The sequence below is a fragment of the Prorops nasuta genome, unplaced genomic scaffold (assembly GCF_024137725.1).
Source record: "Prorops nasuta isolate Cenicafe-Biocafe unplaced genomic scaffold, Cenicafe_Pnas_1.2 PNAS00008, whole genome shotgun sequence".
Lineage (NCBI taxonomy): Eukaryota > Metazoa > Arthropoda > Insecta > Hymenoptera > Bethylidae > Prorops > Prorops nasuta.
In genome coordinates this window covers 698,325-716,023 of record NW_027116805.1, presented here as the reverse complement: position 1 = coordinate 716,023, position 17,699 = coordinate 698,325, and the positions used below count along the sequence as shown (strand labels likewise).

General features: G+C 32.1%; 1 protein-coding gene across 3 annotated transcripts in view; it reads right to left on the bottom strand.

Annotated features, from left to right (window-relative positions):
- The window catches only part of Dop1R2 (dopamine receptor 2), an 89,549-nt gene that overhangs the window by 69,745 nt on the left and 2,105 nt on the right, over nt 1-17,699 (bottom strand). For all 3 annotated transcript variants that reach the window (XR_010822961.1, XM_066730552.1, XM_066730553.1), the window contains exon 2: nt 14,207-14,463. The gene's annotated coding sequence lies outside the window, so the exon portion shown is untranslated. The remainder of the gene's footprint in view (nt 1-14,206; nt 14,464-17,699) is intronic.

The following is a 17,699-nucleotide window of genomic DNA, read 5'->3' as shown; positions in this document are numbered from 1 at the left end:
ACTTCTACTTTGTTCGTTCATTCCACTAGCCATTATACTCATACACCACCAACTGCCTCGTTTATCTCTACTGAGATGTTTAACGATCCTCGTGATTGTTCGTTCATAAAAATAAGTCTAGTGGTCCCCAAGCAATCAACTACTACCAATACAAATCCAATACTTGCCAAAGCAAACGGCGTTCATTATAAATCTAATCCATAATTTGCACCATGCAATTTCAAATTGTGATCTGTATATACAGAGCTATTATTACGCCTCTCTATATAGGAATAATAATATAGAAATGATTATACTATTCTACTTTATTATCTTCCACTACTTCGTCCCAAAAAATATTCATATCGTGAAGAATTAATAGGTTTATAAAAACGGATTATCTTCTCTAAAGTACATGTTATAACACTAACTCAAAGATTATTCCTCTTTGTCTCGTCTCTTATCACATTTAAATATATGTTGAGAATAATATCAAAACCCCTGACGACTTGATTCTAAGACATTAAACGATAAGTGTGGTCGTAACACTTCTAAGCTTTACTATATCTGTTAAGTTTCTGATTTTATGCTGTCGTAGAACATAACTTTTTCTAGCTAAATTAAATACTGTAATCTTTGTGTCCAATACTTTCATATATTTCTATACTTTTATCAATGTATTACCTAAAAAGATATAAAAATTATTACTAAAGTAGATAAGATGAATTCAATTTTCCCACAGCTGACTGCCTTTTAGTAATTTAGTTATAAGTATTAATATATTTTAAAATTATAAAAAAATTCAGAGATTATAATCGTTTCACTGATAATTTCTAATCATAATCAATAAAATTACTTATAAAATCTTATGATCTACCGTAAGATACATATACTATTTTTTTAAAGTATATATAGTTACTGTACTACAATATTCATACTTTTATTTATAAATTGATGCTATTTTGTTCTAAATTCCTTGGTTTTTCCATTTAAATAATAAGAGCCGGTCTGCTATTTGAAATGAATAAATCTGCCATTCTGCTGTCTAAACATATACGAAGAGTGTATTAAAATTACAGTTTTTTTTTGCTTGTAAAACTGAAGGTTGATCAATTTGAAATATAAAGATGTAATATTACCTTCTTCTAATGATTTTTGAAATTTAAATGAATTCTTAAGAATTGGCAATTCGCATAGTAACTACTTTAACACCAAAACTCAGTTAATTCTCAGTCGTAACGTCATTAACCGAGTTTGCGTTATTGATTGAGTTAAGTATTGCTTAAATGGAAGCAGAAAGCAACCATTGCCAACATTTTTAATAATACAGTACACTATAAAGCCATTAATTACTCCCTTTTGAATTCAAGTGATTGTAATATGAATCTGTCTATAACTCAATTAGTGACGTCACAAAATCGGAATTTCTAGGAGTTTCAGTGTTCAAGAAAAGAAGCTACTGTTTGTTAAAATAAAGTAAAAGCATTAAATTTATGGCAAATCATATAATTAACTTATACACGAAGAATCATATTTTGCATGGATATCGCGGCTGACCAAGCCTATGCTTTTACTACTTATATGCAAACATAGTGCACCTTGATCACATCATAAAAGTTGGTGGAGCTGCAAATACGATCAATAAAAAAGCCATAATACCATGTTAAAGTTCTGCTTAGTCTGTTATTTTTGTAGACAATTTAGCAAGTACTTTTAACATGTAAACACACTATGTATACTTATCGAAGAAAGATAATCCATATTAATTTTTTTTTTTTAAAAGGAGGTATAATTCTTGACATATTGAGCTATAATTATTACTTCAACTGACTTATACTACCATATGTAGTGATTATTATGATTTTTTTTATTTTTGAAGGAGTATATTACGTCCCACCTTCTCCACCTTTGTTGTATAAACACGTCTTTATTGAACACTATACAAGGTATAACAATGTCCACAAACCTCCTTTTAAAATATAGTATATTCCTAAGCTTATTCATACCATTACGATTTGTTCTTCAAAATCTCAAGATATAATGTATAAAGAATTTCAATTTCATGATATTTCATCCAAATTATTTTGCTCTCTCTCTCTCTCTCTCTCTCTTACCCATTTCCCCTTTCTAGCTATAACTAGAATTTAGTTTAAACCAAGCAAAAGCAATCACTATAGATTTTGACAAATCTCACGTTTTTTCTCATTAGGATCACGTCTAGTGAGCGTCACCTTCTTAAAAGTCCCATTTGATTTAGCTCTTTCGGACCTGCATCATTCATCTTGCCAGAGGACAAGCAATTTAGACCTTCAGCGACCAAACTGATCACTTAAACCCAATATAAGTGTCGAAAGCTTTAACTCGGCCACAAAGCATGATGTATCGTCAGAGAACTAATTTCTTTTTTAAACATTCGTGTTCAGCACTTGTTGGTTCGCATAAAATACCACTTCAATTAACCGTCTTCCACAAAATATAAATTTGGATAAAAAACTATATGAAGTTATAAGAGGAACATGAATAGAAGTATAATTATTGTAACGTTGATTAACACATTAATGCCCAACGCAGTTTCGGCCACGTGCAACATCGTGGGCCATGTATGCCTCATAGTTTCTACGTTTAATAATACGCATGGTCCTATACAGCTGTGAAAACAAAAACATACATTATAGTCAATGTGCTAAACGTATTGTAATGACTTATTGATTTGGTAATTGCGTCATTAGCTTTCGGAACATGTGAATAGAACTTGTTTAGTATATTTAAACGATGTGAAAAGTTTTAATGGACTGAAATTTCAAAATCACACATGTAAGTTTCATTCCATCATTGATGACAGTGGTTCTACCGGGAAGACACAAATGTAATTGTTTTCTTTGCAGGACGCAGGTTTTAAGGGATATAAGGGGACAGCGTGAGTTGAGCGAAAGGCAGAACAATCAGGGAGTATTGAACTGGCCGATCAATCGATGGAATAAGTGAGCATTGGAGGATAACTCAGTTGGATTATTCCACCACGTTTCGTTTAACTCCAACTATCTGATAAGTAAGCTTTGTCTTTGTTCCAGAACGTGCTCCGTTCCGACGCCGCATCCGTTAATTGCTTTAGCTATTAAACGAAAACAACGTCTGTAGTTGGCATCGCAAGGAACAAATAAAATCATCTCAGGTGTGACCCACTACTACACATCGATCGCTTTCACGTAAATCTTATTTATATCTCATTTAATACGCTTTATCAATTGTATTTGTAATTAGAAAACAAAATACTGTGCGTAAATATTAACAGAATTTAATAAACAGAGTCAACGAATCTGCTAAAAATATCATGCATACCTGTAGCCCATGCCTTTCCATTTATTAAAAATCTATAAAATCAATAAATACTCTTAAATATAGTACACGTTTACAAAATTTATTAAAATATTATTAACTTTTGAGAAAGTTTTATCTCTTGTATAAAGTGAACTATTTCTATTTTCTAAGTGGTTCGACCTAGATAAAAGTCGATTTTAGAAAGTCTCTTATCATAAAGTGTCGTCGAATTTTTCTGCAGCTAAGTACAGTTTCCTTTCCATGCCTTCGTATATTTACATAAATATCTATACGCCAAATATTTTTTATGCATATTTGCATGATTCAGAGCATGGAACAGAGGTTTAATTGAAATTAGGCTATACATAAACATATTGATATTTTCAAGACAGTATACTCAACTATTCATTACAAGGATCGTTATTACCCCTTTTGGATCTGGCTGCCATGTACAAACATATATGTAAAGAGTTTTGTTGTGATGAGTATCGTTGTTAAAGAATAAAGATTTGTTAGATTTTAGGTAATGCAGTTTGTTATATTCTATACTGAAAAATAATAAAAATTTTATAACAGCATTATTTAACGTGGAACAATTCAGAGCAAATCGGGTTAAAAATGGGTTAATTCTTTCACTGTGTGCCCATTTACGAGACAAGTGAACGTTGCCCAGCTTTAGTTTTTATTTTCACGTATGTATATAATAATAAGCGTAGTGATACTTTTTTGCAAAAATCACGACAATTTCGTAGTAATTACTATAAAGCTGTTTTTTGCAATCTAATGTAGATTTATAACGATAATTATAGCATATAAAGTAGCCCCCACGACTGTTGTTATATTTTTTCTTTTTAATTATTTTACAATGTGCGTAGCAGCTAGCTACTACATGATATATTGGTTTATCAAAACCGATATGTATAAGGAAGTCGCATTATATCATAAATTTCAGAACATCTTCATTTACGCATTATGGACAGTTAATTAGCGTAGAATAAATTCCATAATAAACGTAAAATGTAAGTATACATATTTAGGCAGTGAAGGCTTCTATGAGAATAAAATAGATAATATACACAACTTGATTCGCTGCTACGGAAATTCTTATACCCGAAAGATCCGTCAGTTCCAGTAAATATTGATTATTCAAAAATAAAATTGGAATAAGATTTAAGAGTTTTACCAAGATTTGTGCAGACATAAAAATAATTTATATTTATAAATATTGATAAGGATATTATAGAATTAAGTGACATATGTAACCTTGAAAAGGGTAGATTTAATCTTTCAGCACTCCGTGGCATCCAATTTTAGAATAGATATGTCATATCGTTGAATCCTATCTTAATTTATTACTTCAATATTAAAATATATTCATTTTTTTCCTTTCTATATGAAAATTTAACAAGCTACAGTAAAAGCACCATGGAAAAACGAAACGAAAAATTTAATCTGTGAATTCCTGGCAGAGAACTTTGAATTCTGTTCAATATTGAAAACTTGTGAAAAAGGATCCTGTCAGATAACGCGAAAGTTCGATGAAGCAGCAAAGAACAATGAAACCTTACGCGCGAAAGTTAAAAGACTTCCGGAGATTGTTTGATGGTTTAATCGAAAGTGATATGTGATGTAAAATAATATATTTATAATAACAAAATAATGAGCATACTTTAACTCCCAAGAAAGCACAACAAAAATACAGCTTGAAATACAATTTGACAAAATATCAAACGCTAATTTATTTTCTGATTAATGTTTTGGTAATGTCTAATAATATAATAAATCGAGCTTTCCAAAGCAGATTAACTTTTGCTTATTATAGGATCGAGTTTCGTATAAGCCGAGGAGCGCTAGTGTCTTAAATTCGATTAGACAATGAAATTTCGGAACAATCGCCGTAGGCGTTGTTGAAAAATGAGGCGACAAAATCTCATAAATTCAATGTTAAATTTCCGACAGTCTCCCAGCAGAGTTTCAAGCGGTAGGTAAGCATAATAATTCAAGGTTGTCATAAATATCCTTGATCATTTATAAAGATAGATATTAATCCCATGGATCGTAGAGTTGCATTCAGAATTATTGCATCTTTTCCACCTTATTTCCTCAATGCTTCCAACAATTTTTCTAATCTTATTTTTCTCCAACGTTTTTAACGCTTGAAACGATCCCGAACGGCTTGTAAATTGACCAGCTTCGCGTCGTCGCACTTATGCTATGGATAGGTAAGCATAATTCAAGGTTAACATAAATAACCTTGAACGTTTATAAAGATAGGTGTTAACCTCATGGATCCTAGTATAAAGATGCATTCTGAATTATTGATTCTTTTGCATCGAATTACCTCAACACATCCAAAAAAATGTCTAATCTTTATGATTCGCATGAGTTTAAACATTTTGGAAAAACCAGAGTATATAACATCTTGAGGATAAAACGATAAACAGAATGTTATAACTTTAATCATTTATTAAAACTATTAAAATATTATTGACGTTTAACTGCAAAATTGAAAGAAATGCTTTATTCGATTTAAAGTATCTTATTATGATTTATTCTTGAATCTTCGGGGTAAGACCAATTCTATATACAGTCTACTGCCCTTATTTTCGCAATTCTAGGACTTACACAAGGATAAACTGAAAGCATCCTTGCTATTTCGAACAGAGAGAGTTTCTCACCGGAAATGCGCTGCTACTTCCAAACAATTCCTTATTTTCAAGTCGAATAAGTGCAAAATATCTATTACGATCGCAATCCCCGAAGTTAATCTCTAAGCTCTGCTCTTGATAGAAAATTTTACACTGATAATACAATACCATTATTTACTATGATAAAGAATATTGAAACAAACTTTTTCTCGAAAATTAATTATTTTTAGATACAAAACTGTCGCTTAAAAATATATATTATATTCGAGTGATACTTTTGCATAGATTATTTTTTTCATAAATATGATTCGTACTAAAATGAATCAGCTTTGAGAAATGAAACCTGTCAAAGCTGATTAAATTTGGCTTCAAACAAAAGTCGAATTTAAAAGAAATATAATTTGAAATGTTCCCAAATAGAATAGTACTCTCGTAACAAGACAGTTGGATATTCAGCTTAATAATGATTTATCCTAACCAGTGGATTCCAGCAATTTCAATAATAGTGTTAAATCTTAAAAGTAAATTCCCATAGGGAATTTAGATTGGTAAATTCTTTACGAACATTGAAAGTTCACAATAAAAGAAGGATCCACTTTATAACTAGATCTTGAACGAATCCCTCTGAATGTCCGTATAAGAAGGAGAAATATGAATGGTGCGAGAAACTAAAAGACTGGCTCGGTTCCAGGGTAACTTGTGAACGCATATCTTTGCCACCAACAAATTCGTATTCATCCTTGCCGCAGTAATTGTTACAAATTATCCGCGTTACCGAATGCTTGCGATTGTCCCCGAAAGGACTATCCACTTCACGCTCCGCTAAATTTTCACATCATCTTTTATGATCTATATATATATATATATATATATATATCTAATTAGTAGAGCTAAAAGAAAATCCAAAAACTTCTCGATAGGAAAAACCCTTATTTTCTTCTAGGTATAAACATTTCAGTCGCGTTATAAAATTGTTCTGAAAATTAATAAAATTTGATATACAATCAATTTTTTGAAATTTGAATTATAAAAATTAAGTAACAAATAATCTAAAAAGGCTATTCAATGCACCACAGCGATTTTCATGAGATTGAATACACAAGTAGTTTTTAACGACCTACTTTTTCGTTTTTACATAATAACTTTTACTTTAAATTTGTCAGAACGATAATCGTCAATAGTTTTCCAATTTTGTTTCGTATTGTTTAAAAAAGAAATATTTTGCTACAATAACCATTACACGTATTAAGCTATGCCATTAAAAGTGAAAAATGGAAACGCGAACGATCTTTTTTTACATTTTTGTCGATAAAAACGAGACCATGCTTATTGGTTAGGTCGAAAATTCTTGTGTATCGAATTCGCTAAAATCGATGCGTTAAATTTCGCGTGGAGAAGCTTTTACAATTTATTTGGGCATATAGACGTAGTAATTGTGTAAGCAAGTATGTGTTATGATTACAAAATATTTACTGTACAATTAGCAATTAAAATTATCTTATTTGTAATGATTTCTGATCGTTAGATGAAAAGTAAATTACGATGGTTAATTTTAACACACAAGTTCACTTAAATTTATTTGTTAATTGAACCATGCACATTATACCATCAAAAGTGATTTTACATTCCGTATTAGGGACGATTCTTTATGGAAAATTGAATACTCATGGAGATAGACTTGAAATGACGGTGCAGTAAGCAATGATAATATAAATTTATCAAACATCCAAAAACATTTACAACTTGGCTTAAAGTAGAGTTGGCAGAGACAAATGTTTTACTACTGCGTACTGTTCACTTCCATTATAATGTACAGTATATCTTATTAATCAGTACGTCATGCATTAGATTGTCAAACAAATTTTTGTATCTTAAAGAAAATGTATTAATAATGTAGTATATATTTTACGTTTTTTTCTTTTATTTATGATAATTATTTTTGGTTAAAAACTACAAATATTAGATAAAGGAAAATATTTGGTAAAATCTGATGGGAAATATTTTACAAACACTGAAAAGTTCATTGTAAAGCTATTCAAATTTTGTAAAAAAATGATTTCTAGCTTAAATTTTTACTCTTAGAACTATTATCTAACAGAAAACGTTATTCACAATAATAATAATTATATATCTACAATCTCTATACTATGGTCCTTTTTTAAAGAAGGCTTATAACTCGAGAGATATCTAAGAGGAAATCGTAGAATTGATTTTAGAAAATCGAAGTTAAACGTCTTTCAAAAGTTTGTTACAGGAACTATACCTATATTGAGTTACATAGAAAACTGGAGAAACTTTAATGTCCGTACTCTGATTTAAATATAGAAATCAATATTGATAGAGGTAGATTGAAGAATTCCAGTGTTAACATATATTATGCAAAATCTAAGAACAAAAGTTATCTACTACATTACAACTATTTTTTGTGTCTATGAACATATTTAGATTTAGAATAAAACTGCATAATTCAGTCGTAAAACAGTGAACAAAGACTCTGCAATGAGACGACACGCAAATCTAATTTCAACCAATCATAAAAGCTACTAGTACTATAATAGCACTTCCTCCACTTACTTCAGTGTTAACATTTCTATAAGCTGGAGAAGCTGTACCAGATGAAAAGCAATATTTAAGCAATTTTAATTAAAATGTAATTGCTGTGTAATACCAATTTAAATGAGCAGACGCCGAGTAATTTAATATAATGTATCAGCACAGTTATTTTTGTTTAAACAAATATCTTCGAGTAGTTTTTCTTAAACTGAATGTTAGTTTTGAAAAATAATAAAATATGTTTTAAAATAACTGAAGGGTGACAGGGTCAAATGAACTAATTGATCGAATCTGAATGTGACTTACACTTAGTTTAACGAGTGCAAAATGATATTAAAGGTCTGTCTGTAGATTCATTAAAGCATTTGTATTCTTTCTAGATTTATATTTTCTTATTAAAAAAGAATGATACCTAGAGGCCTATCCATTATTCAAGTTTAAAATGTAATTACACGTAAATCTTATATTTAATTAATTCAAGGTGAGACCTGAATGTACCGAATTGTTTTTACTTGAAGCACTTTTTCAAAACGTATTATACAGCAGATATTTAATTTGTAATTGATTGTTTAAAATGAAACACCATGTATATATATATATATATATTATTCATTAGATTAATTGTAGAGCTAAATGAATAATTGGAATATTGTGTTGCTCTTTTGTTCAAAATTAAGTGTAAGTAAATGGTAACCAAAAACTCACTGTAAAACCGTATTTTCAAGTAAGGTCACCTCTTGGAAACTTTACTCATTTTATTTATGGCATTCTTGATGGTGAGCAGCGTCAAAGTCTATTTATATGGTGGGACTATCGATGACTGCTTATTATCATCATCGTCAACACGCCATTCTCCCAGCTTGTTTTACCCAAATGCTGATATGCTCGCTATACTTACAGGTTCATATAACAATATGTAGACACGAACTATGATGTATATAGTTTTACTTGGTTTTTACTAGCTTATTCACATTACTTTGCATCATTTGAAAGATTTGTTACGTAGAAATAATATTTCGCAGTTACTGTAACTATTACTTCTTATTAAAATATAGAAAATAAAAGAATGGTATTTCAATATTTTAGTAATCGATTGATACATTGATTTTGCTTTATAGGCATAATAATAACAATAATAATTTTATAATATCATAAACTTTATGTTATCTACTGCCTAAAGCCATGGATATTTGGAACAATTTAGTAGAGGAATATTCTATATTACATCTTTAAGGGATTTGAGGGGTAAGAGGGAGGGGGTAGGATTAAATTTACGAGTAGCCAGTGTAAATACATAATACTCTCATATCCAAGGATCTAGTTAAGCAAATTTGCCGACCAATTTTCCGAGGACTACCCCGAGTTCTGTATGAGCTCTATATGACTACCACTGTCGATACAGTAACACTTCCAATCCACGTACGATTAATAATTTAATAAGGAAGAATCATCCGGAAAAAGGATAAAGGTCTTATCCGAATGTATACCTTTATCTACTACTCACATATAAACCTTTTCCATATTAATACCTGATTCATTTTCCTAGAAGCGATTTTTCAATTATTGAAACACGATGCCTGTCATGCTCTTAATAATTACATAATCACAATATCATCCATGTTAAAACAGGAATACCTTGAACGAAAATTGTGGTTTACATATCCTTGAATATGTATAATCCGATCTGTTAAATTTAGTGCAATCGTAGCAATGGACTCTGAGAAGAATACAAAACAATTCTATAATATTTTATAAACCATGAAACAAATGAAAGCTGTGTTTCCGATTTCCTAAGGGGATTAGTAAGGTCGTATGAAAAATGTGAGTGAGTGTCAAATCAAGCTAGTGCAGGATTAAAAAGATAAATGGTATACAGAAAATAAAGAATAAACAAAATTAACTGACTGTAGAGATCTGATGAGAGAATAAAAGGAGTTAAATTTGGTAAGTACAACAGTTTTTTAGAGTTCACTGTAGAAGATGTGTGCGGATAGCACATAACGTTTTTTATTTATCACGAGTGCGCAAAACTCGAGGATGAGACACATGTATACCAAGTTGTTTCAAATTGGAAGTAGAGAGAGGACTGATCAAACCTGTGCCCCGCCTACTTGACAAGAATGAAGTAGTCAGGATAGTTAGTGAAGAAGAGCAGTGCAAGTCAGACAGAGACGAGCACCTTGCAACATTAGCACTACCACTAATGCGCACAAGCACACACACACGCAAACATTAGTATACGTGTAGTTCCATTGACCACCATCAGCAACTTATTCCCCACTGACCACTTACGCTCTCCCCACATTTGCAACCTGCTATTCCATCCCTTATAAAAAAACCTTATCTTAGATCCGAAGAAAATGCAGCATTGAACACTCGAAAAATCTTAAAGAGATAGAAAAACACAATTCTTTGAAAAAATTATTTTTATATAAAGGAGAGAGTTAGCTAATGCAGTATCTTATTCGTCATTTTTATAATAAATAATATAAATACAAGTAAATGCTTACTACATTTATTGAAATAAAAACCATCGATAATTGTTCGAATTAAAAGGCAGTTTTAATAATTTGCTTATTTTTTAAAGATATTAATCATTTCACTAATAAGAGGGCCAGTATTGTAAGAAAATTTAATTAGCAGGACGTTATTCGCAGAATTCATTCTACCTTATTAGTACTAAAGAAACAAGTTGATCGAACAATGATATATATATATATATATATATATATATATATAGTATAAACTTGTAAATTATAGTTTTACTTTATAAACAGTATCCTGGTCATCAGTTGAAATACTCATTTTTCTTGTTATTTCTACAGTATACTTTTCATAAAGTAATTGAAAAAATATCAACATTTGCCGATCGCCTTTAATTTATCAAATGCATGTAGCAGCAACACATCTAAGCTTAAGGCGGGGAAACACAGTCGTTAAGTTGTCATTCGTCGAAATGCATCATCACGTAATAGCTATTAGTTTACCAGTACTGTCCCCTCCCAGGTTGAGCAAACGTCACTTGCGTTGCTTCGCTGCGTTGTTATGCTTTTTTCCCCACACCTATAACTTGACGCAAGCTGCATATTTCCTGTAAATCATGTTTTAAACCCTCTCAACTTAACCTCTTATGTAATGTAATTGCTTTTTCTTAGTTGCATCGTTCCATTTTTAGGGTACAATGATGAGCTTAAAATAAGAGCCATTTTTGCTAATCATCTTTTAATCGCGGTTATAGTGGTAGGCCGTGCTAAACTAACATGACGAGGCGCTTATTACATGTACAGGGCGTAACTGCGACTTTCAACCAAACTTTAAAGAGTCGTTTGGGACGTAAGTTTAAACAACTTTCATTAATTAACGTAGAGCCAAACACGTCAAATTAATCCGCTATTACCCAACTCTTTTTTGCAATATACATTTTGCTCTATTTCGCTGATTCTTCCGTGAAGCATACTCGCCCTCTATGAAGTAATTTCGAATCATGAATGTGTATAGTATTGCACGTTTTTCAAGCGAGCCTATTGTAAATAGCAGGTAAAAACGTGATATTTTAGAAAGAAGTATGAAAGTATGTGTATCGCGATATAAATCTTGCACACAATTGCTATGGTGGTGCGTCTGCCAGTGGCAGGACTGTTACAGCTAAATCGCCGTTAAATGGCAAGCTATGGTATCGAAATATACTACCTGCAGAATTTTCAGTCTTCGATACTTTAATATCTCTCTTCATAGTATAACGTATCGCGACAAAAATAGTCGTGAATACTCATATTATTATAAATAGTAATTCAATTGTCAGTCATGAGAATGCAGCTGATCTATATAATGTTATTGATGAAATTAATATTTTTGTGTCTGCTTTTTGAAAATTTGTAAAAATAATAATTAACAATTTGTGCACAACTATCTTAAAATACTATAAATTTTGATCAATCTCGATAAGAATTCTACAGAATATATGAGGGTCATTTTAAGCGAAAACCATCTGTATATACGTATGCAAAAGCATGAGCGAAGGGACAAACATTTTTTTCGTAATGTTATCGCTCACTTCAGAGTGGCCATTCAATTCAGGCCTACATCAAACAAGCATTGGCAAGAAATTCAATTTCAAAAGAAATTTTGCTGTTCCATAAACTTTACCGCTGGTAGTTTCGCACAAGCGTCGTTACTTTGCCAGACTCTTTTTCACACAAGAAATAGATTCGGGTGGAATAACAAAAGCTGCCAAGGCAGTTGCGATAACCACTATAACAAGTGCCTAGCCCCTCGACTCACGGCGACCTTCGTCCTTTGAAAAAATATCGGTTTATCAAATATAAATAAACATAGCACCACTTTACGCTTCTACTCTACAGTACACAGCTTCAGCTTTGATACAAGTTTACATTGCTTTATAATGAATGAGAGATGGGCACAAGATTGAGCATATAAATCATTATTTTTTAGTTTAAAGAATAAAGATCGGTTGCCGAGTGTGGTGACGGGGCTAAATGAGATAACTGTGCAAAGTGAATTAGAGAGTAGAAAAGGAAAGAGAAGAGAAAGGTCTGATATTTTTGAGAAAAGTTAGTTTTGGGTCAGGGGATTAAAGTCACATAACTGAGCATCAATGTCGACGCAATATAAATCTAAGTTTGCGCGACAGGCGGCCAAGAACAGACCGATTTACGTCAGTTAAGAGGATCATGGGGAACGAGAAGGAGAAGAAGAGCAGGCAGGCTAACCAGTGGACGACAAGGGGACACCATTTATATATACGAGACTTGAAAGGTCGATTACGCAATGTACAATTGAAAGATTGCGCATGGTTGGATTGGAAATTCTCGCGAAACGGAAGTGTGACTCCGCCGTGTCACTGTCCCGGTCGGTACGAAACATCTCACCATTTCCTTCCAATCTTCTTTCTCTCTCTCTCTCTCTCTCTCTCTCTCTTTCCAATTCTTTCTCTTCGCGTTATTTTCTTCCCCCTTTCTCATCAACATTTTCCAACCCTCCACTAATCCATTAAGAGTGAAAAAAGTCGACAGTCGATTTATTCAATAAAAGACCGATCGATGCATTCCCATAGCCACAATTTATATCATCATTCGAAATCCGTTTTACAATATCCATCCGCACGCATTTATTCGCGCTATAAAATGCAATCTGATTTATTGCCTTCAACGTCTCTACCTCTCGTTACTATTTCTTACGATAATTTTTGCCTAATTAGATCCTATTAAATTTTACATAAAACCATTATTGCGTTTCCTTTATTTAATGGGATTTTTTTCAATAATGAAAGTAATACGTAGGGTAATATTGGATCAGTTTTCTTCTTTTTTTTTTAGTAATACGTTGTGTTGAGCACGACTTCAGTGCAGAGAAGAAGGGGGTCTAGTTAATTAAAGAAGTGAGCGACGCATACATACAAATCATTTACGTGTTCCCTTTCTTATTAGTAGGTCGCTCATTGCTTAAAAACTACAGTGTCAACCGTCCAACCGAAAAGCGCCATTTTTTAGTTTGGTTTTTTGTTAAATAACTTTGAAATAAAAGTTCATAGTGCAAACTTTTGCACGACTTTTCCTTCTTTAAAAATTTTGCTCATGAATATAAAGCTTGAAGTATAAAAGATTGATTTATCTTGTAAGTTAATTTTTGATACTTTTTAAAAGAAATCTCAACTAAATATATTGTATTACAAATTAATAGTACTTTACCTCTCATTTGTCATTGATGTAAAATCCAAACGTTTCACCAATCAACGGGATATTTCTTGAAATATCTTGCTTCAACAATGCGTAGATCGTCTTTATATGCACAAACAGTAACGCACAGTTTCAAAAATAATTTATTGGTCAATAAACACTAACTCTTTCATCACTAACACAAATATATCCAATATAAGATATATCCAACTGACTCTGTGGATTTTCACAGACACATTTAACTCTGGTAGTTTAGATTGTCGTTAATCCTGGCGAAACGTAACAAAGAAAAATAAGAAATTTTATATGTTTTTACACGAGCAAAATGTTCCTATTAAAATTTCCTAAGAAGTTACATTTGAAGATTCCTCTTTCTAAATCGTGCCTTTAATAATTTGACCTAACAAAGTAAACTCTACATTCTAATGGGACAAATTTCTCATTGTTATTCCTCGAGCCAATCAAGTGTTGCTAAAATGGTTACAGGAAAGCTTATTCTCTCCTTGTAGCCAAGATCCTTCGATCATCCAGTTCCGGTCCCTGCGTTTACTTTCCTTGAATAATCAGGCGAACATCCGTTAAAGCTCGCACTCTTTTACGGAGTAATGCGAGCTTCGAGTATTTTTCTTCGGTATTAAGCAAGTTATTCTGTCGAGGGAAAACTCGCGTGGATCGCGAAAGCTCGCGAAAAAGAAAAATTCAAGCTCAAGCTCAGTCTTCGCATTATTATTCGTAGCCGCTATTGTATTTTAGATCCACCGATTATCATTCTTTCTTCCTGCTTAATAAGCCAATTAATTCACGGAACACGAAAAGACATTTAACTTTTAGCCACCTGCTATTATGTACTTTTTGTAATTTAATTCGTAAAGAGTTTCCAGAGGAAAGTTATGAAAACGGAAGAAATTTTTTCAATCAGGCGATATATATAGCTGATTGCACTTTTCTCAAAAGCAAACTATTGCGCAAAAGAGAGAATCACTACTGATTTAAGATTGATTGTAGAACGATTCAAGACAATATAGAATACTGTCGAGCTAAGGAAATTGAAATCAGAAGTATGAAGAGCAAGGAAAGGTCATTGCCAGTTTCACTGCTTTCTGATTACTTTCCGGCTCTTGCTTATACAAGTGCAAAAAAGATTCAAGCTAATCCAGACTATAATTAACTATTGGCAAAAAATACTAGGAAAACTTTTTGCTCATAGCATGAAAATCAGCTTCGTCAAGTTTTTTTACAAAGTTCGCGAAGGGATTTTGATTTTGATTATTGGTTGGCTGTATGGGACATGAAAGACGAGAGAGAGAGAGAGAGAGAGAGGGAAAGTAGCAGAGAGGCTATTGATCAGTGGATACTCGTAGATACAACCTTTATCTTTCAAAGAAACGATCGTGTAATTTATATTTGGTGATTCGTGTGGGTATGTGTATATAGATGACCAAGCAATCATCGAAGAAGAATGACCGTCCACCTTCGTTTTTATCATTGCAATGACCAATGCGACAATAGCATAAAACATTGCAATGACAGCTTCGATCAGCCACCCCATCGACCTCTCCATCAAATTCGCAATCAAATTAATAATTACGTTCTCTGGATTTTTTTCCATATGAAACCCATGGAGTTACATCCTGCAAATTGTACGAATATCAGTGGAAAGTTTGACTCGTTTCGATGAGATTGAAAAACGAAGCAAGATTGGAAAAATTGGGACTAGCGTGGAGCAATAGGGAGTGGAAGAATTTTAATTTGACAGGAGATGAAGGATAAAAACGGTCTCAGCGTTATATCTACATTGCACAAAGTTAGAGTTCGTCGTTAAACACTGGTATATCTGTGACGATAACGACAGATACGGCAGAGACCTTTACCTGACGGATTTTTCAGCGACCCGAAAATCCTTTTCTCACCTGACTGACTCGTTCGATTATTACCAGGTTGGATTAGGGTCATGGTAAAAAGCGCAAAGCTGCGCTTCACGACCGATCAGCCTACCCCTTTCACAATAAAGAAAACCACCACGAACCCTCGTCCGTTTTGCTGCCTATATATACGAAAGAATATTATGAATCGAGTACGTCATTTGCCAACCCTTATCTTTCCCACGAGTCATGTTTCCCTTGGCGATTCACTGATCCAACTAAGTAAAGTGCTAGGAATCAGCAAAGCTTGATAAACATCACTATAATTTCTTGACTTTATATCTGACCAAGCAAGCCAAAATCGATCATATATTTGCGACATAAATTAGCACATTTCTCAAAACACAATATCGTATTAGCTATTGTCTTCTCGTTTATTCCATTAATCAGGATTGTTCGAGATCTTGATTGTATAGTTAATGATAAAATATTATGGGTACTTAACATGAGTATTTGCTTTTGGAAACTGAACAATGATATTTTTAAAGTTTCATTTTTTCAAGAAACTTGATCGGTTTATTAATATTTTTTCGGGTAATGTACGTTTTACATAAAATGTTTCCATTCACATATAATTGGGTAATGGATAAGAAAGTTTTTTATGGTATATGTACTCTTTTAAGCACGAAAATTTGGTCAATACTCTTCTTCAGTTTAGAGACGTAGTATTTGATTGGTAACTGGCGAAAGATAATCATTTTCAAAGTTTCTAATTTGTTGTCAGAAATTTTAAGTTATTTCAAACGCTTTTTTTCAATTAAAAAATTGTATGGAATCGAATTGTAAAAAGAAACATTATTAGAATGATTAATTTACGACATGTAGTGATTTTGTGAACAAATTTTTTCTTGCATGTGTGAAGGCAGGAAGGTTTAAAAAATAATAATTCTTCTACTCATTAAAAATTTTATGAGACGATTGTAATCAAGCGTTTGTAAATTAGTGTTCTTGCTTTTATATAAAAAATGATATTCTTAAAAAACACTATAACATATAAGTTAGTAAATAAAGTATCCTATTTCATTTTTATTTATAGCTGATTCCACTGATTATCTTTACATGCTTAATTGAAATAATGAGGACTGCGAATATTTATGATTCTCGGTACGTACAAGCTACTACTTTCTTTGTATTATTAAAACGAAAATCCGGACAAAGAAATTATGACAGGAATAACAGTTTTGTGTACAATATTGTAACGGTGGAATAGCTAAATTGCGTAAATTTCCGACAAAATTATATCTTCGCGAAACGAGGGATCCAAAAACCTTGTTTGAGCGAGACACCGTGCTTGCTCGATAAATTTTTCAGCGATGCTGGAATGCAGGTCCAGAATAACAATTTTAAAAATTTCAGTTGATAAATTCAGCAGATATGCATATAGACGAATTATTTTAAATTTTTTTTCACCGAGAAAACGTAATTTCCTCAACTTTTCTTCGAATCATATTTTTAGCCTTACTTAATTTGATATAGCTCAATCACTTTCTGCGCCATTAGCTTGTTTCTACAAAAACAGAAATTTAATCAGAAATCAGCCAAATAAAAGAAAGCTATAAGCTAACAAAGAACACTTCACTTTC